The 22,841-nt window shown below is 42.0% G+C and overlaps 1 protein-coding gene and 1 pseudogene across 1 annotated transcript in view; one reads left to right on the forward strand and one right to left on the reverse strand.

The window, feature by feature from the left end:
* Window positions 1-22,841, forward strand: part of LOC126249208 (popeye domain-containing 2-like) — a 775,033-nt gene that overhangs the window by 522,319 nt on the left and 229,873 nt on the right. The gene's annotated exons all lie outside the window — the stretch shown is intronic.
* Window positions 2,302-2,419, reverse strand: LOC126250113 (5S ribosomal RNA; annotated as a pseudogene).

Genomic DNA, 22,841 nt, shown 5'->3' on the forward strand with positions numbered 1-22,841 from the left:
GTGTGATGTCCTTAGGTTAGTTAGGTTTAAGTAGTTCTAAGTTCTAGGGGACTGATGACCTCAGGAGTTAAGTCCCATAGTGCTCAGAGCCATTTGAACCATTTTTTTGGCCAGGGAGTTATTACAAATAACGGTCTTCATTACAGCGGAGTTAATAAGGACTTTTATATACAAAAGAATCTCTTAGCTGAATTTTAACTTTGAAATTTTTATTTCGACAATTTCTCGTCACATGCTTTGATTACTAGAAGTTTCGTTCACAAAAACACAGCAAGCAGTTTTTTCACACCTGAAAGACATTTGCGCTTAATTTCTCTGAATAGAACACATACTGTGCAGGCAGTACAGTTAGTAACCACAATGTGACGAAAGAATGCAGCCTGATCACAGGCTACATGCAAACTGGCTAGCTTGGCGCGCTTTCATTTTATTTTTCCAGAATTTTCTAGAAGCTGTTTGTTCAAATTTGTGATTATCATAACATCTGGCTTTTGTGTTGCAGACAATTTTGGATAAAATTATGTTACCACTGCTTACAAAAACCTTAGAACAACAGTAGTAAAAAATTTCATAGGTCACATCACAATATTTGTTTACATATTGCACTAGTAATGTTTTACGAAAAGTAAATTCTGAAGAAGTTAGATGTGTTTGTGAAATATAATAATGGTTATCGGGTTGAAGAACAATGAAGTTTTGTTTATTATTACGTGAAATAAATTTGAAAAATAGTCATGCCCATGTAGTATTAGTTATGAGTAATAAAAAATATAAACCTGATTAAGTTTTTGCAAATGCAAATATTCTATTCTCAGTCTATGTTATTGTATACCGAAAAGTGCAGGATAACTAATTTTTGTATGTATTGCCTGATTATATGAGAAACATGAATCTCATACCTTATAGCTGAAAATCCGAGTAAATACTAGCGAAAAAGGCGGAGGAATCGCAATCTTCGTTTAACCCAGGAAGCTGCCTTAAATCTTGGTTTGTTATATGTTTTCAGGTGGCGATTAAAGTTTAATTTCTGTTTCAGGCAGTGCCCAAGAATCTTTTAACCAACTTTCTTTTTATGTTATTTCCATTTATTCAGTATAGGCATGACAGTACGGATAACGGTTCACGTTTTGCATAAGGGATCTACACTAAGCCCCTACACATTTGATCTTGTTATGAACGATCTGTCAGAAGGCATTCACTTACTGTGTTGTGCTGTTTGCAAACTATATTGTTCTGCACACTGCAAAGCAAAGGTGATCTGGAGTGTTAACTGGAAAACTGGAGTAGTGTATTGGAGGATAGCGGGCTTAAAATCAGCAGAGGGAAGACCGAGTATTTATGTCTGGGAAACGAAGATGAAGACCCAGTTATACTGAATGGGCGGAGCAAAAAAAAAAAGAAAAAAGAAAAAAAGACGGGTAGTTTCAAATACCTCGGATCAACTGTGAAAGTCAATGGAAATTTTAATACTGAGATACGTAACAGAGGTGAAAACTGGATGGAAGAATTGGAAAATCATGTCTGGAATCCTTTGTGACAAAAATATAAATATCAAAGTCAAGGGGGAGGCATATAAAGTTGTCGTAAGACATGCATTACTTTTTGAAGCAGAGACATGGCTAACAAGTAAGAACCAGTGCAATAGGCAAGATTTAGCTAAGCTGATGTTTAGACGGATGTTCTGAGTCACCAGAATGGATCGGATTCCAATCGATAAAATCTGTGAAACCGAATAACTTAATGAAATGTCGAAAAAAGTACGGGATAGAAGACTCCAGTGGTATAGACATACCATGAAAAGAGCCCAAAGTCATGTGGCAATGAGAGTGACTGAGATGGCAGTGTAAGGCTCTGTGTAAAGAGGAAGTGCTAAAAAGAGGTGGTCGGAATGCAGTCGAGAGGGCCAGAGTCAGAAACAACTGACGGGTTACGACACGCAGGACCGGTAAACAAGGAGGAAAATTGGTAGAAACATCGATCCTGCATAAGGCAGAAGAAGAAGAAGAAGAAGAAGGAGGATGAGGATGAGGATGAGGATGAGGATGAGGATGAGGATGAGGATGAGTTGTAGCAGTAGAGTTTCTCCTTGTAACTCCGTCCGAATAGGCCTTGGAAGGCCCAACGGTACCGACCGGCCGCCGAGTCATCCTCAGCCCACAGACGTCTCTGGATGCGGATATGGAGGGGCATGTGGTCAGGACACCGCTCTCCCGGCCGTATGTCAGTTTACGAAACATGAGCCGCTACTTCCCAATGAAGTCGCTTCTCAGTTTGCCTCACAAGGGCTGAGTGCACCCCGCTTGCCAACAGCTCTCGGCAGACCGGATGGTCACCCATCCAAGTGCTTCCCCAGCCCCACAACGCTTAACTTCGGTGATCTGACGGGAACCGGTGTTACTACTGCGGCAAGGCCGTTGGCTTTTTTTCTTGTAGCAGTATGTAAGACTGTTGCGTTGTCTTATGTCAGTGCACTTTATAAACGAAGAAAAACTGGTCCCTTCCTGTCAGTGACGTCTGACTGTTGCCGCTACTCGTTGTTTAGTTGATCGTAAGCCAGCCCCCTTATTGGCTTGTCGCCATAAAAATCGCAGGTCACTACAACAGAGTCAAGGTATAAAAAGAAAATTCTATGAAATCATCTTCCACTACTGTAGTTTCTAAGGAACAGTACTCGCTAAAGCTATTAAAAATCTCCAAAACAAAAACATCACCGGTAATTTCAAACTCCAATGTTTCAGTCATCTGCACGCTATCGGCAGACAGTACCCTGTTCTTAACCAGGGGAAAATACTGCGCTTACTGTATTGAAAACACGAGGGGAAACGAGAATGGGAACTTTCGTGTTGTTCCTGCTCCACCGAGCAAGTCAGTTTATGTGGGCGGCACAGAGTTCTTGCATCAGAAAAAGCATCAAAGTGTGCGGTTCTTTGTAGGAGGACGCCAGTACTAGGAGAAAGATTAAATTGCTTCCGTCCGAGAAGTCTGCTCCTTTATTAATGCGGACCCTACAGGCGGACACGGATCGACAAACAAAAGAGAGCTTGGCTTTGATTCGGCAGCTGCAGCAGAAGACTAAATTGCATTTTGTCTAGCTGAGTGCGGTGTCTATTCCATCCGGCTGAGAGTTTAGTCACTGTTCAGCACATCAGTGATGAGGGTGCTATAATGTTGCTGAAGTACACTCTGGTTATTCACAGAAGACGTGCTGTCGTCAGAGTACATCAAGGAATAAATGTCGTTGTAAAAAGTAGCGCCCACAAAATCGCTGGTGTCTTCTATGCACCCCGTCTTTGAAATCACTTTAATTTTCATTATATCACTAATGTGCTCAAAAGACCCCTAAATGCATGCCTGGAACCCATAGCACTTTTCAAACGAGATTGTAAACAATGCATTTTGAAAATTTTTCATTTCACAATTTATTTTACTTATTTTAATGCTTTTAATTATTACTTCAGAAAAATTGATCACGCTAATGCCTGCATATATTTAATTGCTGCTGCAAATTCGTGTTTGCGTTATGTATTGTAACATTCTTTAATATGTTATTTGATAACAGAGAATAGTGTGGAGGGAAAATACAGAGGGACAACGCGCTCTGAATAGTGTTTCACCAGTTTCATATTCTCAGCTGATCAATTTGTTAATAACACGGAGTACGAATACAGTTAGGCACTCGCCATGTTTTCTCTCCCCGCATGCCAATTCCTGCCCGATTCGGATGGAGTCGGCAGTATTCGTAATCCTCCAATTCCTTCTATTCAAACGCTACCGTTTCAGTCTTGCCACTGCAGAGGCCGACCGCCGTTGTGGTTGCTGTAGTGGCGCGTCGACTCAATCTGGAACTATTTTCTTATGCACTCTTACAACTTCATCTGTTATCATTAATACGAGTACAGCAATGGCGACTGTTCGTCGGTATGCAGAAAAGATAAATATGATTAGGAGAGAGACCCAGCTCAAATGTCACATTCACGAGCACCGATTAACGAATAAGCATACTTTGTAATGAATTTTTTTCTTGACGATACCTAATATATTCGGTACAAAATTAAGTCACACGCACAAACAGCATGTGTATCTTGGGAGCATCGTGACCGTCGGCAACAAAGCAACTCAAACACCAGAACTACAAGTTCACACACGTACTGGTGAAAAGAAACGATTTTTAATAGTCAACACGCTTCTAAGTGTTCCAAAAACGGTCGACTAAATTTTACCAACAAACCACAAATAAATCGTATTCATAATAAAAGTGAGAAATAAAAAAGTCACTGTGAGAATAATTATTTCATCTTCCTTGGTTTAGCTCTTCCAACCATAAGGATTATTTGCGTAAATATTTGGAAAAAAGGAAGGAAGGAAGGAAGTAAAATTAAACTTTAAGGCCGTTTCGGCGACGGCAGTGAATTTCGGTTTGGGGACGGATGGGGAGGAAATCGGCTGTGTCTTCTCAGAAGAACCAACCTGGCGTTTGCCTTTAGTGATTTAGGGAAACCACGAAAAATCTGCATGTGGTTGGACGGATGGGGAATCGAACAGGCGACCTCCCAAATGCCATCCAGTGTCTTACCACTGTGCCACCTCTCTAGGTAAATATTTGGATAGTTCCACACTAAAGATAAGGAATTGTTCTTAAAAAAAGCAAATATGTTTGCGCAGAACAGCTCCATATACTGTGTATTTTCCTGTTGAATTCCAGCAGAATCATAAAATCTCACGATCAGGTCGGACATGTAGGATGTACATATTGTTTATACGAGACAAGATTCTCCTTTTTATCATCATCATCATCATCATCATATTCTTCTTCTTCTTCTTCTTCTTCTTCTTTTGGAGAGCATGTTCTTCTTTGTGCGTCACGATGAAGAGATCGCGTAGACATCCCTCCAGGGATTGAGTTCCCGAAGCATCTCCGAAACACTTACGTGTTGTTCGATTCTACTGGTAACAAATCTAGCAGCCCGCCTCTGAATGGCATCGATATCTTCAATCCGACCTGGTACGTGTCCCAAACAATCGAGTAGTATTCGAGAATAGATCGCACCGGCATCCTGTATGCAGTCTCCTTTACAAGTTAACCACTCTTTCCTAAAATTCTCCCAATAAACTGAAGTTGACCATTTACCTTCCCTACCACAGTTCTCACATGTTGCTCTTATATACTGGAGACCCAGCATTTTTTTTTTTCAGTCTCTTAGGACTTTGTGCTGCGCGAAGGTTCACAATAAACGCAAACTAGGTAAGGGGCCAATGCCGTAGAGTACTCTTTGTAAAACCTAATTGGGATTCCATCCGGACCTGGTGATTTATTTGCTTTCAAACCTTTCAGTTACTTCTCTACGCCAGGGATGCTCATTACTACGTCGTCCATACAGGAATCTGTCCGATGGTCAAATGACGGTATGTTTGTACGATTCCCCTGCGTGAATGATTTCTTGAACGTTAAATTTAAAACTTTGGCGTTTGTTTTGCTATCCTCAACTGACACACCAGAGTTGTCAATAAGGGACTGGATGGAAGCCTTAGACACGCTTAGCGATTTTACATAGGATCAGAATTTCCTCGGGTTCTCTGCCAGATCTTTTGCTAAGATATGACGACGGTGGTTTTTGTATGCTTCGCGCATAGATATTTTCACAGACGCACAAATTTCTACTAACCTTTGCTTGCCGTCATTTGTGCGTTCTCTTTTGAACCGAGAAGGCAACAGCCTCTGCTTCCTTAGTATCTTTCAAATTTCGGTATTAAATCGTGGTGGGTCTTTTCCGTCCATTATCCACTTACTAGGTGCAGAACTCTCCGGATAACGATTTACAGTCTGATTAAACTTCGCTCATAATTCCTCATTGTCAGTGATGACAATTCACTGTCTAAGCGAGATGCTAACAACTGTTTATCTGCACTGTCTAGCATAAACACTATCCTAGTCTTCTTAACTGATTTAACTTTCATAACCATATAATTACGAAATGATCGCGAATGCCCGTTTCTATACCGACATATGCTCCTAAACTGTAGTGCACACAGAATATCTAGAACACCGCATAAGGACTACTTGCAGCGACGAGAGTACAGGTGGTAAACACAACGAGCGACGATCGACTCCACAGACGATACTAGGGAGACGGACGACAGTGGTAGTTGTAGCAGATGAGACGACAGCGGCACAGCTAAAAGGCGGACAACGCAGAATGACTAAATGTAAAATACAAACGTAGGCTAGGTGACACATTATAATTACTATCAACTAATGCAGTGAATCCTGTATCCCAGGCACGGAACAATACTGACCTATTTATTATTGTAAGTCTACTGAACCTAGAATAGCATAATTATAAATATTATCATAATTAAACTTGACTGGTCATTCTCTCCGGAGTTTCACGGAAAAAAGTGTACATCAGACAGTAATACTAGATTGTAACAAATGGTTCAAATGGCTCTGAGCATTATGCGACTTAACTTTTGAGGTCATCAGTCGCCTAGAACTTAGAACTAATTAAACCTAACTAACCTAAAGACATCACACACATCCATGCCCGAGGCAGGATCCGAACCTGCGACCGTAGCGGTCGCTCGGCTCCAGACTGCAGCGCCTAGAACCGCACGGCCACTCAGGCCAGCAGATTGTAACACAAATGCAGGACCGGAGGACAGCGCACTCTGCCTTGCACAGTAGATAAAAAAATAGAACCTAACCTAGGTGTAAGACCAACCATCTGAGGGCGAGAGGCTCAAAGTATTCGTCAGGTGCTAGCCGTCGGATAGCGAGTTGTAGTATACCGGGCAGTGACTGCCCAGAAACGAGAGTTCCTTCTGAAGTACTCCGCCTTTGATAGCATCGATGGTGGCAGTCTAAAAATCTAAAGTCTTCTTCTATTTTCTTATTTTCCTTTCTTCTCGATACATAAATTGTTAATTTGAGGAATTTCTGTTTCCCAATTAGTTTTACGTTTCCATGTGTATAGAACTGCAAATTTGTTGGGACGCCAAAAAACCAAATATACGTTATATTAAGTACATGTACATTTTAATACCGTGAAAATACGACCTGCGTTAGAGATTAGAAGGTTGGTCAACTTTAAATGGTAGCAAATACTTCTAACAACATGTGATACAACAAATGACTCAATCTATCGCAGTTGCCTGTCGAATGAAACGGCTTTAAGGATTCCAAAATAAGACAAATGCAAAATAAGGGGAAAAAGAAGATTAGTGTTTGACTCCTGTTAAATTCATGGGATCAGAATGGGGAAGATACTCGGCCGTGTCTTCAATAAAGAAACCATTCCGACACTAGCCTTAAAAGATTTAGGAAAATCACGGAAAACCTAAATCTCGGTGGCCTGGCAGTGATACGAACCACGATCATTCAGAATACAAGTCTGGTGTCTTAGCCACTGCGCCACCTTACACGGCTACATGGGAAAAAGCGTTTCTGAATAAGCTCACCAAACAAAAAAATTAGTCACCCCTAGAGAAATCATCACAAGCATCTCATAATGCCGTGTAATACCGACCCTGGACTCGATAACCGCCTGGATTCGGTTATTTTGCGAGTCCACAAGGTTTTGCTGGTGTGTCGCATCCAGGTTAAGAAACTCATTGAGGACTTGATTGCTCAGCTCCACCAAATTGCGGGGATGCTGATGTCGGCATCTTACCTGCTGTTCCAACATGTCAGACACATTTTCTGTGGAATTCAAGTTATGTGATTGTGCAGGCCAATTGAGATGGAGCGAGGGGTGGGGATGTTCAGAAAAACAGGTACATATAATTCGAGCCAGATGATGTTTGCTGTTGTCTTTATGTGCCTATGCGAGCAGTGGCCTCTTACATGTTGAACGACTCAGGGTGTTCATTGCATCCAGTTCCCGTCGCGATGTTCTCTCGATAACAGATTGGGATGGACCTTCATTCTCTGCTTGCGATAATTCCTGTCGGGTTTGGAAGCGATATTGATTCACAAACCGTGAAACGCGCCTCTGGTCCTTCTCAGCGAGGATCTCTTTCCTGCAATAATTCTGACGTATTTCGTGGCCACGTGTGTTACACCGCCGCTTGTAGACATGTTGAACAGCCTGCCTCGAAACAACAACAAATCTAGCAACTTCACACGCGGTATGGGCATGGGCGGTATTAGCCCTTTTTGCCGCTCTACAACATCCTTAAAAATAGCCACGTTTACGTACAATGTCCGCTTGAAACATAAATCTCACTGATCGCTACTGCCTTACGGTACATATGCGGTTGAGCACGTGACTCGATCGCTGCGCTGTCTGTAAAGGCTTAACGACACATCTGTGCGTACGCAGTGGGGGACCAATTTTTTGTCCGGTGAGCTTGTGCACGTCAGCCAAAAATTTGTCACCCCAAGAGACATTTCTGATACGACAAGTGTGAGGTGATCCACATGAGTTCCAAAAGAAATCCGTTGGAATTCGATTACTCGATAAATAGTACAATTCTCAAGGCTGTCAGTTCAACTTAGTACCTGGGTGTTAAAATTACGAACAACTTCAGTTGGAAAGACCACATAGATAATATTGTGGGGAAGGCGAGCCAAAGGTTGCGTTTCATTGGCAGGACACTTAGAAGATGCAACAAAAAAATGGCTCTGAGCACTATGGGACTTAACATCTTTGGTCATGAGTCCCCTAGAACTTAGAACTACTTAAACCTAACTAACCTAAGGACAGCACACAACACCCAGCCATCACGAGGCAGAGAAAATCCCTGACCCCGCCGGGAATCGAACCCGGGAACCCGGGCGTGGGAAGCGAGAACGCTACCGCACGACCACGAGATGCGGGCGAAGATGCAACAAGTCCACTAAAGAGACAGCTTACACTACACTCGTTCGTCCTCTGTTAGAATATTGCTGCGCGGTGTGAGATCCTTACCAGGTGGGATTGACGGAGGACATCGAAAGGGTGCAAAAAAGGGCATCTCGTTTTGTATTATCACGTAGTAGGGGAGAGAGTGTGGCAGATATGATACGCGAATTGGGATGGAAGTAATTACAGCAAAGACGTTTTTCGTCGCGGCGAGATCTATTTACGAAATTTCAGTCACCAACTTTCTCTTCCGAATGCGAAAATATTTTGTTGAGCCCAACCTACATAGGTAGGAATGATCATCAAAATAAAATAAGAGAAACCAGAGCTCAAACAGAAAGGTTTAGGTGTTCGTTTTTCCCGCGCGCTGTTCGGGAGTGGAATGGTAGAGAGATAGTATGATTGTGGTTGGATGAAACCTCTGCCAAGCACATTGCAGAGCAGTCATGTAGATTTAGATTTAGATACCGTGCAACACCACCTGCAGTCTCGATAATTATCTCAGGTAAGTGAGGAAGAGAGTTCACAAGTTTCTTCGGGTATGTCATAACAGTTGAAGACAATCATAGACGATAAGATCCCGTACAGTTACCAAACTGCGGGTATGTTGACTGCTGTCTTCCACCCACTGTGCCAGACACTCCGACATTTTCAGCGGGGCAGTCGATGCGCGACAGAATGCATGAGCTTTCATCAAACCAAGAGCGTATGTGTGCAGCACATGAACACGGCTGATGTCATCTTAGCAAGTGGGTCTGTCCACAGAACACTCATCGTGAAGATGTAGGATGAAGGACAAAACTTGGTCACAGAGACTGTTCAAATAAACATGCTGGTTCGTGTTCACGGCAATCTAAATTAGTAGGCCCAAGTCAAGGTGCAAAAAACAATCCCCATACATCAGAGAACCAGTTGAAGACGTCCGCACATTACACGTTGCAGGTTAAATACTTCATAGGACCGTCGGTGCACTCGACACCTTGCACCATTTGGGAAAACAAGGCAAAACCTTAGCCATACTACACGACAAACGTCAGCTGCTGACCATTTTCCATGTTATTTGGCAAGATGAAGATGTGCAGCATATATGACACTTTAAGCAGTAGCCTTTTCCTAGATACCCAACACCAAATGTCTATTACATACAGTTTCCTTCGTAATGTTCGCTCAGAAACTGGTTGAGGCGGACCTACATTCACTCAAAGTATCAGTTCCTGCCCGGTTTGAAAACTATTGTCATTTATAAGGGCTATAACGCTCGTCTAAGGTCCCTGGCGGTTAGGATGTTTTTACGACCATTGATTATTATATAGATGCGAGTGACACACACACTCTCTCTCTCTCTCTCTCTCTCTCTCCACTGCCATGGCTTACATCAACGGGGTAGGGTCACGTGAAAGCCTAGTACCCGATCTACATCATCTACGGCGTTCCAGGGCGATCAGATCTCTTCTTAAGGCGATGATTAATGTTTTGGCCAGTGAGCAAACTTCTCATTTCTCTCAACGATATGGCTGTATTTTGTAATTGGTGTTATTAAAAAGTGTGCTGTTATGCAGTATAGTATAGTACTGGACTGACTTCTAGTATGGATTAGTTGCTATTAGTTAAGTGTTATTGCAACCATAAACAGTACTCTTAAGTAACAGGTGAAGACAGCGAAAGTTGCGTGTTCGTCCTTTCGTTGAGGAGTTCGGTATTCTTACCCTCTTCTTATTAATATTCTGCACCCCTTCTTCTTCGAAATCGAAATTCCGACCCTGCCATTGCCTGTCATATATTGAAATTCAGGACGAGAACGGAGATTTGATTACATTCCTATCTTCCACCTGAATTATTAACCGTCACAAAGAAGCCCAGCTAATTTACCCAGTCGCATTAATTGCAGAAAATATGCGACGAAATTCCACAAATTCTTATAATATGCGCAAACAGCTAACAAAGTCAAGACTGACTTAGTTACCCAACTACGCAGTTATGCAGCATTACAAAAAAAGAAAGAAAAATACACTGAGGTGACAAAAGTTAAGGGACAGCTATACGCAAATAAACGGATGGCTGTGGTATCGCTCACTCAAGATATGAAAGGACAGTACATTGACAGAGCTGTCATTTGAGTAGTAGGGCAAAGTGGGCATTACCTTACTTTGCATTGTTGCCAGATTTATTCAAGAAGAAATGATGGTATCACCCCACTCTGCATGGTTGCCAAATTTATAATCCCTGCCTAACCTAGTGTTCATTCCATCTCATCCCATTAATGAATAAGACAGTTAAACATTCTCATACAGAATTATTAACATTTGCTTATGCATTTACACCAAGAGAGTAACTGTTTCCTTATTTTTGTTAGGTGTGGTTTCAATAATGTCCAATTTAATTTTTAATTTATAGTTTAAATTCACAATTAACTCGTCTGTTTCTTTATACATCCAGTAAGTTTACAAATTTACAAAAAGTATATTTTTCGAATTCTAATATATTTCTAATTTTCCTCCTGAAAAAAAAATTTGTTTTATGGCTTTAACTATTAGCTTTGTGCCGTGCGGTTAAAGGCGCTGCAGTCTGGAACCGCAAGACCGCTACAGTCGCAGGTTCGAATCCTGCCTCGGGCATGGATGTTTGTGATGTCCTTAGGTTAGTTAGGTTTAACTAGTTCTAAGTTCTAGGGGACTAATGACCTCAGCAGTTGAGTCCCATAGTGCTCAGAGCCATTTGAACCATTTTTTATTAGCTTTGTTTCTTCCTACAGTTCTTCCATGCGAGAGCATTCAGGGATTTTAATTTTTCCTCTTATCTCCTCCATCATGCTATTGTTAAAGTGTGCCACATACTCCTATGTGTATGTTGGCAACTATTCTGTTCCACATTCTTGTGAGATTTCTGTATAGATGTTTAAGTATACAACTTTTGCAAATGAGTGTCCATTAAATTTACTTACTCCATCAGTTTTAAACTTGGCTGTTCTGATGCTAGTGGACAACATCCAGTTCACCATACTTGTAGCCAGCCGGTGTGGCCGTGCGGTTAAAGGCGCTTCAGTCTGGAACCGCGTGACCGCTACGGTCGCAGGTTCGAATCCTGCCTCGGGCATGGATGTGTGTGCTGTCCTTAGGTTAGTTAGGTTTAATTAGTTCTAAGTTCTAGGCGACTAATGACCTCAGAAGTTAAGTCGCATAGTGCTCAGAGCCATTTGAACCATACTTGTAGAGAATATAACCATCCATTTTAAGCCAGTCCAAATGGGAATAGAGTTTAATAAACACATTTTCTGTGTATCCTTTAATATAGAAAACATTCTGAATTCCATTGATTTCAGTCAGAACTCCCAACACATCACCAGTTTCCATTGCTGTTTACGGTAGCCGGCCGAGGTGGCCGAGCGGTTCTAGGCGCTACAGTGTGGAACCGCGCGACCGCTACGGTTACAGGTTCGAATCCTGCCTCGAGCATGGATGTGTGTGATGTCCTTAGGTTAGTTAGGTTTAAGTAGTTCTAAGTTCTAGGGTACTGATGACCTCAGAAGTTAAGTCCCATAGAGCCCAGAGCCATTTACATTTTTTTTTTTTGTTTACGGTAAATGCCAATATTTTATATTCTCCCTTTGCAGCCATATTTTTGCATACAATATGTTTAAAGCCATATGTAAACCTGGCCTGCACATCTGCAACAGCTTCTTCCTTTTCCAATTGCAGCTTATATTCTTCCTTTATGGCAGCTGTCTTCTCCGTATACTCCAGTTTTCTTTACTTTACTTCATGGTCGTTCATTTCCAGTTTCCTTCTCCATGTACATAACACAATAACTATACTTGAAGGTGTAATTTCTTTAATGGGGAATGGTTTAAGTCTGTTTGATACATTGGTTCTTTTTCTTAGGACTTGTTGTATAGCATTGTCTGTGTCAACCAGTCCTCATTCTACAGTATCTACATCAGGTGGTATTGTGGAGAACGATGTTATAGACTGATAAAAAGGAGATCCTCCTGCTGTAACATAACACTTCTGCATAATACTTATATTGTCTTTGTTGGAGTCAGAGTTAAGAATCTCCAGGTACTTTATAGGCAGATAATTTAAACTGTGTACCGACAGAACATAGCTGATAAGCTCTCCTTGGTCTTGAGTTTCTGGAAGATTTACTTGTACAAATGTCAATTTTCGGGTACTCTTATCACCCCAGTACACAATCTGCAGAACGTTATCAAACATAACACAACTCAACAGTTCTTCTGTAAGTTATCTGTTAATTGACGCCACATGGACGCAATTGTCACAGAGTAAAGTAGTGCACATTGTAAATACTGTGTGTTGGTGTCTGATACACTTAAACACTCATGCACAGGTTCGAATACAGAATACATTCCCTTTTTCTTACCTTTATGAACCGTAATCAGATGTGAACAGCGGGTGCTATACATCCCTGGAAAGCTATGTTATGCATGTATCACAAAATCTATGGTTTTTCTTTGGTGTAGAACAAAGTAGTTTTATCATCTTAAAGTTTGTCGCCATAGTGAGTGGAATAGGAAACTTGGAGGGTGGTTGAATGTCAGATATTGGACATCTCTCTCCTGGAATACAGTATTAAGAGCTTGCACTATGCATGACTAATGTTTTGGAAACCACCTGGCTTTAACATTATAAAGTGTTTACGTGCAGAACCACGTAGCCTTAGGAGTGCGTGTGTTTATATTCTATGATCATTTCTCTCTTGTCGATACCTTCTTGGTACTGACCCAGACACTAGAACAATATTTTAGAGTTGATAGCACAGCTGATTTATGTAAAATGCTTCGAACTCCGTCAGTCTAGAGCTCCACCATGCATAGCCCCACAACACACTCATATCTACTATACACCAATAAGGGGCGCTAACCCCCTCGACAGGCGCGCATCTGGGGAGTCATGTGCATTTGGATGGGTGCTGTGAGTAAGACTGGTGCAGAACATTCTGCAGATTAAATCAGCAACAGTGTTGTAGGGCGGGTTGATCAGACAACGAGGGGAAACCTTTCAGTCCCCAACTTTATCCTAAGAATGCGAGAATACTCTTTGACACCCATCCACATAGAGAAAGATGGGCAATCGTAATCATAAACTATGCACTGTGATCGAAGTGCTAAAAATATGTAGGTAACCTAACTGCATCAGTATATGACCCTATCTGGTATACTTGGTGTATACATTTGAGAATTAACCAAGAATGGACATACTCCACAGTCATCTGTCTGCATTGAGAATCTAGTGTGTGGTACACACAAAGTAGTAGAGGGGTGGTTTCATAGTAATACAGAAATTGGGAAGCATGCTGCCGTGTCATCGGTTGGCATGAAATTATGGAAAAACTGGTCAAATCCTCAAAATTGATAACACTATCAACTTCATTGCTTATTACAGTACACTGTCCCATATCGACATGTCTTTTCCATCCCATCTGTCTAATTGTATGCTAATTGACTGCTACATAATGACTGACTGACACCACTTCTTTCAGATGGAGACAGTCTTGGTGGAAGCAACTCCTACAAGGCATGGCCAGCACTGAAACAGTGATTGCCTACAATACTGCAATGTAAGGAATCAGTGCCCTTGGTCTCCGAAACGGAACTCCTAGACATCTGTTATCTCATCACTGTGAAAGATGAGATTAAGTTGGGAATCACTCCACAATGCTGCAAACTCTTCCACTTTCCATATGTTGCGATGTCTTCCACATTTTTGTCAGTAAGAAACACCACCTCTGTCTTTTATTTCAACTGGCCTGTGTTCTGTGGCAGCAGCATAGTTTACACCATGTGATGTCCAACTTTCTGTAAGAGCAAATGTATCAAAATGTGTTTGTCAGTTCAGCACCTGGCACAGACCTCAGTCCTGGTGGAAAAACAAACTGTATGGCAGTGTACAAAGTTGTAGTCATTCACTACTTGGGTGTGTTATAGCAGAAAAAGCAATGTATCAAACTGCTGATGAAGGAACAACACAGAGAATTTTTACCATATTGCAGCCCCATCAAAATGGTTCAAATGCCTCTGAGCACTATGGGACTTAACTTCTGAGGTCATAAGTCCCCTATAACTTAGAACTACTTAAACCTAACTAACCTAAGGACATCACACACATCCATGCCCGAGGCAGGATTCGAACCTGCGGTCGCTCGGTTCCAGACTGTAGCGCGTAGAACCGCTCGGCCACCCTGGCCGGCGCAGCCCCATCAGCAACTGTGATAGATTAATATTTTGAAGAATCAGCCTCAGTTTTCTCACCTCCCACCTAACTGTCGTAGTACTTTTAGTGGATCCTGATGCAGTTTCGAATTCCTGTGTGACAGTCTGGATAGATGTCTGCCTATTTCACATTACGACCCTCTCCACCTGTCGGCAGGCTCTGTAAGTCAACAGACGAGGTCGGCCTGTACGCTTTTGTGCTGTTCGTTTCCCTTCACGTTTCCACTTCACTATCACATCGGAAACAGTGTACCTAGGGATGTTGAGGAGTGTGGAAATGTCGCGTACAGATGTATGACACAAGTGACACCCAATCATCTGACCACGTTCGAAGTCCGCGAGTGCCGCGGAGCCCCCCATTCTGCTCTCTCACGATGTCTAATGACTACTGAGGTCGCTGATATGGAATACCTGGCAGTAGGTGGCAGCACAATCCACCTCATATGAAACACGTAGGTTTCTGGGGTGTCTGGATACTTTTGATCACATAGTGTATGTTATATCTTAAGTGGCTGAGCTACATCATTGATACGCACGACTCTTGAGTATTGCTTAAGAGTTATCCAAGATTGACAGTGATCCTGTTACGCACAGGATGCAAAGAAACTTCGCCACGCATCCCGGTATATTCCTGTATGCCCATGTAGCGAAGATCCAATCTGGTTCTGCCCGTAAACCACTGTTGTCTTTCTTGTCACGAGATTAAATGAAACGCGAAACTAAAAAACTGATTAACCTGCACTACAAGCAGGTGCCATGCAACACGTTGATCGTGCGCTTTTCTTACTGAGCTTGACACTCACGGAGTACAGTGCAGTTCATATTCTTGATCTTATAAGAGGAAATCTGTTGTGCAGACAGTGGTTAGATTCGGATGGAAGGAAAGAATCGAATTTTAAATTATTGAATTGGTTGTTCAGTATCGATTCATTGAATCGAACAATTCGTAATATACGTTGGAATTCAGCTGTCTATTGTACGTGTCCTGGTGGAAGAACTTAATTTTTCTAGTTGCGGTGAATTAATATGAGGCAGAAGCCGTGGGAAAATTGGACGATGTGAAAAGGTATCAGAGTTGAGCTTGCGTAAATGGAAATCACGAAGAGATTCGAAGAAGTTAAATAACGTCCAGTTCGTAGCGTTCGCCCATGATCGTATTACGAACTTTGTGTGTTTGTAAGCTGTAAGACCGCTCGTTATAATCTATTAAAATCTAATCTAGCGCTCTTGCAGCCAGCTTCATTTAAATTGTCAGCTGATAAACATACAGCTATTGATAAGTTTCCGGACAGATTTTTACGGCATTCTCACTCACATCATACCACAAGTTTCAAAGAAAAATAATTTCATCTAAACTGCTGTAGCAATCTGAGGCCAATGGAGATGTCCCGCTGTCACGGAGCGTTATGTAGGTGCATCACTGCCTGATCCATCCTGTAGCGCAGACATGACGCCGTCAGGCTTCATCTGTTAGAGCCAGTTAAAGTGTCTCTACACGGGTCACTCTTTGAAAATAATGAGCGCGTAATTCATGCAGTGAAAAATGGCTACGAGCGTAGGACGAGAGCTTTTACCAAAAGGGAATGCATCTCTTACACAAAGCTGGCGAGAAGACGTAGATCGTAATGGAGACTTTGATTCTAACTCTTAAGAATAAATACGTTTTGACGAAAAAAAATTCTGGGGCATTTCTTGTTTAACGACTCTTGTATTTGTCAAGTTCCTAGATGAACCAATTATTTCAAAAACATTACTTAATTGTGGTGTTGAACTATTTAGCGTGTTATTTCATCTTTTATTTCCTTAGATTTGGCGTCTATCTCAAAGTTCCGTTTGGACCTTTCTATTTGATAAATAATACTTTTTTTTATTTTTAGAGTAAATCTATGATTTCCTGCTTCTGAATTTACGGTCTTATTTGGAACTTGGTTTTAACATTTAGCAAACAAAATATCACCAACTATTGATTGAATTGCTAGGTTTCATATACTTTTGTTTATAATTCGCCAGCCTGAGCTGCAGCCAGCATGAAAAAAATTGTTTGCAAGAAACGCAACAACCTGAAAAATATACGGCTTGAAACAGCTGAGAAAAAATAAGCGATGAAACAAAGTGCAGAAAGTAACTCACTGTGTGAGCAAAGCCTCCCTTGAATAGGGATTCAGTTAAAAAAGTTAGAGATCAGTTACGCAAACAATCTGGTAAACCATTAGACTGATTCTGGGTTTAGAATGTTTCAGTGCCTTGAATGAAGTCTTCTGTTGTCTGAACTTCTGGTGCTGAATCGGCGCGCCTACAATGTGGTGTGAAGGTAGCCCGCAAAGCGACTGTGTTTCGCGGCACCATCCGTGACAGGCGCTTAATGCAGTAGTGACTAGCGCAAAATCAGAAAAGATCTTCTCATTGTGTTAATCAGGTACCACTTCACGATGATACTGGACCATCCTGGATGCACCCTCTATGAAATAAATTCAGAGTTATTTAAATCAGGCTACCTGTTCAGTAGCTAGACCCGAGGATGTATAAAACAGTGTCCTTTTACAATATTACTCTAGAAACGTAGTTCAGGAACGTATGTGACATTACTTCATTTACATAAAACTATCCTTCTTTAGACACAGAGCAAATGATAATCACATGTTCTGGACGCAGTCGCCCTAGATATTTATTCTAGAACAGAGAACTGTAAGAGTGTAGATTGCTTTGCGGAAGCGTATGATAGCTCTAGCTGCTAAGCTGTACTAGAAAAAATTTGAGTTGTTGGGTGAGAATTCGGTACCTCTTGATCGTCGAGAACAACTTTCTCGACTCCTTGACGTTCTCACTTCCTCAGTCACAACATGCGATGCAGCGCGAAGCTAGAGGCAGTGGTCTTTAAATCATCGTCTGGTCTTCCAGATAGGCGTTTTGGAGTATCTCTAAATTACTTACGGCGAATGTTGTGGCGATTTCTTTGCAAAGGCCATTGCGAGCTTTGTTAGGTCTCAAATAATTTCGTTATTTAGTAGACATGAAACCCTGATCTTTTTTCTTTCAAATCCAAAAAGGAATCCTCTTGTATATGCATTTACATTTGTACTCCGCAAGCCACCGTAAAGCGTATAGTGAGAGTTAGTTATATACCAGAACAGCCCCCCCCCCCCCTCCACCATCCTTCACCTTACATTCGTGAACTGTCACGAGAAGAAATGTTGATAGCATCCTCTCCCATACGATTGGATTTCTTTAATTTTTACCTCTTGGCCATTACGCGAAGTATTAGTTGGGGAAGTAACTTGTTTCTTGAGTTTCTCTTTAAAGTTGATTATCGAATTTCTTTGGATTAAGAAAGACTTTCTGCAATGCAGAACGACAGTATTGCAACGTCTCCCGTTGGTGTTTGTTGAGCACTTCTGTGACGCTTCCACACTGACTCTACAAAGCCGAAATGAAGCGCGCACCATTTCTTTGAATATTTTCTGCCTCCTCCGTTATTTATTTAGCGTATGGAACACACAACATTAAAATGTACTTAAAGAAATTCGTATAGTATAAATTTTATGTTCTAAGGTTAGTTGCAGCTATCCGCTGAAGGCACATGGGTGTTGGAACGAAGAATTCCAATGGATCACAAGGCCATGCTCTCAGCTCACATTCTTCGACGAAGTGGCTGATGGATTGTCTTGGAGCTCCACAGTCACAGTTTGGTATTGGAAGCCCTTCCCCCTTGCATATATTTTCTGCACAAATTTCGTGTCGCATGCGAATTCTGTTTAAACATCTCCATATGTCATGTGGGAGTTCACAACAACTGGTCATTTCTGATGGAGCTATTAGGCCACGTACATAGTGCGGTGCGTTTTCATTCCATAATTACAACCATTTGCCATAGAGATTGAAGCTGTCGGTAATGATCTGCTGAGCAAGGCGTCAGGGCCAGTTCCGAGATCCCTGTCGATTTCTAACCAGCCGGTATTTGTCTTGGTGGATGCTCAGCTCAGGATTCTTCTTCATCTTGTATTATTCCTCTATGAATGTTTTCCGTACACGTAGAGGGGCTGGAGCTGCGTGGCTATAAAGTGTTGGAAGTGAATACAGTAGATAAGGCGTGATGCATGCAGTAACCATGACTGAATGTCTCTCGTTTTGGAGTAAACAGTATTCAACCAGATTGGTGCAAATCTGGCTTACCTCCTCCTGGTCCACGCCGGGTAACGCTGAACAAGCTAGAGCGTTTGCTGGCAGCCAGACCATCTCACATAGGTCTGCTGTCTGTTATACGTATAGATACATTACAGCAACAGAGCTGTCTTTACCAGAACCACCAGACAATAAATATTAGATCTAGTCTCCGTATTTGTCAGGTAATTATAGAAGGACAAAGTAGATCAGAATGCGAGTCACTTCCATTAATCAGACTTTACAAGGGTTCTAAAGTAACAAACAGTACTCAAAAACTGGCGGAGTTAAGTCTTTGTAAGTCACATCTTTCACGGCTGGTGGCCGGAGGATGGGGGAATGGTGAGGCGGGGGGAGGGGAGATGGAGGGGGAGGAATATATTCCTTGGGGTCCTCCTCACCGACCACGCAGCTGGATTTATGTTGCCGTTCCACGTTAGGTCGCTCCATATAGGTACTCCTAAATACTTACCGAGTGAGGTGGCGCAGTGGTTAACACACTGGACTCGCGCTGGGGAGGACGACGGTTCAAATACTGCGTCCGTCTATCCTGATTTAGGTTTCCCATGATTTCGCTAAATCGTTCCAGGCATATGCCAAGATGGTGCCTTTGCAAGGGCACGCCGATTTCCTTCCCCACACTTGAAACAATCCGAGCTAGTACTCAGTCTCTAATGCCCTCGATGTCGACGTGACGTGAAACCCTGATCTTTCTTCTCTTAGATAATAGACGCTTTTGACAGATCGTTGGTCACCTAGTCAAATTATATCGGGTTTTCTCCGCTGTTTATGCGTGCTGTCTAACATCCAGCCGCTCCAGCGATAAGAAGACAGGTTCTGGGAGTGGCGGCGACATTATTTGCCTGATATATGTATAGTTCCCGTTTCGGCTGGAGCGACTTCAGTGATCACGGAAATACGACATACTTGGTTGGCCGTTTGCCCTCTACAGGATATTTAGATAACTGGCCGCCAAGTAGGTTGGCAGTTGGCTGAAGAACAGCAGTAATTAAAAAGAAAGTGAATCGCAGTTCGTGTATGGTACTGAATCCTCTGTAATCTAATTCAAGAATACAACTGTTACCTCGCTTTCTGGACCTGGACATTGGTTTGGATCTCTGTATGATTGTGTGTTGCTGTATAAGACAATTCCGGCTTTTCCCATGGGAACTGATTTGAGGTCACGTTAATTGCAGTAGTATCGTTCTATGTATACTGCTTTTTCGACCAAAGACTAAGCGTCAATCTTGATTTTACACATGGTATGCGTTTCACGGCAGTGACTATACATTGCGTTTACGTACGTTCAGGATATTCTCAGAGTGCTCCCTCCAAGTGTTAATCATCTATAAGTCTTTTTATGTTGCATAACAGTTTCCTAACAACATCACCACCTCGTACACAACGGCGGCGTCCGCAGATATCCGCAGAGAGCTACAGACATGTTCCGTTGAAGTGTGGATTTCAAAAGTAAAAAAATAAAGAGTGAAGAAAAGGAGGAAAGTAAATGGAACTCAGTGGTAGTATTACTATACGTTATTTATGAGATCGGTTAAGCAAACCGTTCCATAAAACTAGCTTCTGGTTTTGATTTCATCGTTTTTCTCACTCAGTAGGAATAGCTTGTCAACAAAATATGGTGCAGCAGTAACATCAGCAATGTTGCAAGCAACTATAACCAACGTCCATACTAGACTTAGGCTTTTGTCGTCAAGAAAACGATGGTAATTTTGAACATCGTTGAAACAATGTGCAGACGAATTCTCACGTAGTGCAAATATTCGGTCTTCATTTCGCCCGTATTATCTACAAAGCCTTCTCTTGCATCTTCATCTTGGTGCTTGTCAAGTAAAGCTAACTGTTTTTATGAATTTAACTTTTATGAATCATCATCGTAAAATTGAAACAGGGGTTTTCCATGTTTCGGAATCGAAGTCGAATGACGTCGACATCTCGCCATGACATTTCGGCTGACAACCATTCAGCCATCTTCAGGCTGAGATAGCTGGTGTATGTCGCTGAGTTCATACCGCATAGGTTACCTATGCACGACCGCCCCAGCCGGCTGCGGTGGTCTAGCGGTTCTAGGCGCTCAGTCCGGAACCGCGCGACTGCTACGGTCGCAGGTTCGAATCCTGCCTCGGTCATGGATGTGTGTGATGTCCTTAGGTTAGTTAGGTTTAAGTAGTTCTAAGTTCTAGGAGACTGATGACCTCAGATGTTAAGTCCCATAGTGCTCAGAGCCATTTTGAACCACGACCGCCCTCTGTCAAGTTTACTACCCTCTGTCGAATATTGCTCCATCTGAGGTGCGCAAGCTTGTGGATAGCGTTGATGTTGCACGCACACACTCTGTTGCACTATCGATACACGAAATTAAAATTTAGTGGATAAAATAATAGAATTAATTGTGACTAGACGTGTGTGTCTCGTCGTGGCCACTATTTCTGTGGCAGAATAATCCGTAGAATCTCCTATAGAATGTAATGCTCAGCAATTCCTGACTTACTGTGTTCCGAACGGCGAGTATGGCGATCATGTTTCACGCATCTTACATGTACTGTTCGTGTGATCTGACCAATGTAGTCTTATCACACTGGCAGGGTATTCTGTAGACTCCAGACTTCCGAAAACCCAGATCATGCTTTACCGAGCCGAGAAAAGAACAGGTCTTTCTATTAGGTCAGAAGATTATTTTAACAGAATGTTTCTTTAGGATTCTGCCTAAATCAGATGAAATATTCCCACATAAGGGAGGAACGACCTGAAGTTGAACAGCTCTTTTTCATCTTGAACGTGTAAATGGTCACATTTATTCCGGATCTGATATGAAGAATATCCATTATCTCTGAACACAGAATGTGTTCCAGCTCCTTTGCGCGGCTCTCTCTATCAGACACAACATGTACCCAGAGTACTAACGTTCGAAAGACGCCCATAGTTTATGAAAGTGGTAGTAAATATATGTTCGTATGTGTTAGTTTACGGTAAACCGAATGCCCTAATGACCTATCAACTTATCGACTGACTAAGACGTCTATAAACGGTAGACAGCCACTTTTTCACTTCCATTGTATGTTGATATTCTCGTGGATTGAATTTAGATGCTGTAAATATGGTAACAGCTCTTCTTCACACAGAGAGACGCCTAGCGACAGTTAATTTCACTTTATTGACCACTGAATTGTAACTTCATGGGCCAACAATTCTACGGAGACCTGCTTGCAATATCACCGATATTCAAGGGCTTGCGCGTCTTAGATGCGTGTAATATTCGGCAGACGGTGGTTATGCAGTGGTAACCTATGCACATGCGCCATCGCACCAATTTGTAGAATAAACTAAGCTATGTGCACCAGCTGTCACCAGTGTAAAACTCACCTGAAGGTGGCTGAATGATTGTTACCCAAACTATCATGCAAGATGTCGACGTCATCTGGCTGCAATCCAGAAACCTCGTAGAACACTCAATACGCCAGCAAAACTTCAGAACAACATTAGGTGTTCCTATTAAAAAGAGGGTTCCGTCTTGTCACCGACTACTAAAAACGCATTTCACCAAAAAGTTACTTAGTTTTTAACACAGAATCGTGATAAGAAAAAATTGGAATTCTTCT

This window comes from Schistocerca nitens, chromosome 3, assembly GCF_023898315.1.
Source record: "Schistocerca nitens isolate TAMUIC-IGC-003100 chromosome 3, iqSchNite1.1, whole genome shotgun sequence".
NCBI classification, from domain to species: Eukaryota; Metazoa; Arthropoda; class Insecta; order Orthoptera; family Acrididae; genus Schistocerca; species Schistocerca nitens.